Genomic DNA, 2,630 nt, shown 5'->3' on the forward strand with positions numbered 1-2,630 from the left:
ATACAGTCGGTAGGAGGCCACAGTAATCCAGATTATCATACATAACTGTCTTCTGGAAACTAATTTGACTTTTATTGTGCTGCTAAATGAAATTATTACATGATCTATAGATTATTGAGCCCCGTGGCCATGCTGGAGCGTGAAGCAGTGAGCTGCATCTTTTACTTTGATGGTTGCAAGATTTTTAAAGCACTTTACACATTAAGAGTGAGTAAAGAAGACTATAATACTCAAAACAGCACAGTGACTAAATAAATTACTTGCCAGAAACCACAGCTATGGCAGGAAGAATGTAGCAAGCAAAGCACCTCATTAACCATGTGCATCCAATGAAGACAAGGCATTGAAAAGAACTTGCACTTGAGAGCCATGTCATTGTGAAGACAAGAGTTTTTCCTGTGACAGGTGTGCCCACAGCAATGCCCCCAGCCGTTCCCTAAATAATCTCCTAATGGACTTGGAATATTCTGGGGACTTTTTCATCTTACTTTATGGTGTTGGAAACAATGCACTGACCATCCACATCCTAAGGCTTTGAAACTATTGGAAATGGTGCAATCTAATTAAGGATATTGTTTAAGACACAGTCCAGAATAACAGCTCATGGAGAGCCGCAGCTCTGGGGCACAGCCAGCACAGGGCACCCCTCCTCGCATGCCCACCCGCCTTGCAGCCACCACGAGGGCAGAGGGCCATGGAGGCCTGGAGCATTTCTGCAGCCTGGGCAAAGGCCGGGGCTGCGGGCTCTGCAGCCCTCCCAGGTGGGGGACTTGCTCTTCTCCTGCCCTTGCCTGCACCTACATGCTCACGGTCAATGAGTGGGGAACCACTGCAAGTACTGCTTCACCAGGAAGGAAGGATTGTCCAAACACAGGAGATGCAAGCAGGCATTTTACTGCAATGTGGAGTGTCAGAAAGAAGACTGGCCTATGCACAAGCCGGAATGTTCTCCCATAGGTTGTTTTGGGGGAAAACTGGAATCCCTCAGAGACAGACGGTAAGACAAACAGCAAGGATTCTGGCCAAACAGAAAATCCACCCAGAGAGAACACCTCCAGAAACACTGTCAGCTGTGAAGGAGTTTGAATCACATCTGGATGAGTTAGACAATGAGAAGAGGGATTTGATTCAGAGTGACATGATTTCTTCATCACATTTACTGCAAGCACCTGGAATTCCCCAACAATGATAGCCTCGTCGTACTATTTGCACAGGTGGACTGTAATGGCTTCACAATTGAAGAAGAAGAACTTTCTCATTTGGGATCAGCAATCTTTCCAGATGTTGCACTGATGAATCATACTTGTTGCCCCAATGTCATTGTGACCTACAAAGGGACCCTGGCAGAATTGAGAGCTGTGCAGGAAACCAACCCAGGAGAGGAGGTTTTCACCAGCTACATTGGTCTCCTATACCCAACAGAAGATAGGAACAGCTGGTTAAGAGATTCTTACTTCTTTACCTGCAAGTGCCAGGAGTGCCACCAAAGACAAGGATAAGGCCAAGATGGAAATCCAAAAGCTCAATGATCCTCCAAATGCAGAAGCCATCGTGACATGGTCAGATATGCACTCAATGTCATTGAGTCATTCCAGAGGGTCAAGCATTATAAACCCTCTACTGAGAAGATGAGCTCCATGTTTGAGGACAGTAACATGTACATGTTGCACATGATGTACCAGGCCACGGGTGTCTGCTTGTACATGCAGGACTGGGGAGGAGTCCTGCGATTTGGACAGAAAATCATTCAGCCCTGCAGTAAGCATCCTTTGAACTCCCTCAACATGGCCTCCATGTGGTTGAAGTTGGGAAGACCGTACATGGGCCTGGAACGCAAAGCTGCAGGAGAGAAGATGCTGAAGAAGCCATTGCAATCATGGAAGCAGCTCACGGCAAAGACCATCCATATATTTCTGAGATCAAACACAACATAACCAAAACCAAGTTCATGATTTTCTATCCATTTCCATGGAAAAACAATTCAATCCTCTTCCAGTGCCTTTTATCTCAGTAGAATAATGTCATCACTCACCCAACTATAGAAACCAGAAACCCTGGGGCAACCTTGACTCTCCCTCTTCATCTCTTTACATTTCTCATTCATTATCAAGGCCCATAGAAGCCATTTTACTGTGAATATCTTTCAAATGCCATCCCATCTTTCCATCTTCATGGTCACTAACCTAGCCCAAGCTCCCAAACTGTCTTACCTGGAGCTTAATAGTAGCCAGACAATGGCCAGACCATACATAATAGACCTAATAATATAATTGTTAGGTCTCCCCAAATTTACTACCATTCATTCTCCATAATGAAGCTAAATTGATTATCTTAATGTACAAATATGATTATGTCCTCCCAATCCCATTCCTGCCTAAAACCTTATATTGTTTTCCATTGCTCTAAAGATAAGAAAGTCCTGAAAGGCCTGATTTGGTCAAGCTCCTGCCAATCTTGGAAGCTCCCTTTGTTGTATTCTTTGCCTCATCCTCTAGGATCCTGCCACCCTGCTCTCCTGCAGTTCCTCAAATGTGCCCTGTGTCCCCCTGCAACAGGAACTCGACACATGCGTTCCCTCCACCTGCATACTCTTCCCTTCTTTGTTGTCGAGTAAACTCATTATCACCCTG

General features: G+C 45.2%; 1 pseudogene; it reads left to right on the forward strand.

Moving 5' to 3' along the window:
• Positions 1-603: 603 nt before the first annotated feature.
• LOC138393663 (N-lysine methyltransferase SMYD2 pseudogene) lies at positions 604-2,014 on the forward strand (annotated as a pseudogene).
• The last annotated feature ends 616 nt before the right edge of the window (positions 2,015-2,630 follow it).

This window comes from Eulemur rufifrons, chromosome 12, assembly GCF_041146395.1.
Source record: "Eulemur rufifrons isolate Redbay chromosome 12, OSU_ERuf_1, whole genome shotgun sequence".
Classification (NCBI taxonomy): Eukaryota; Metazoa; Chordata; class Mammalia; order Primates; family Lemuridae; genus Eulemur; species Eulemur rufifrons.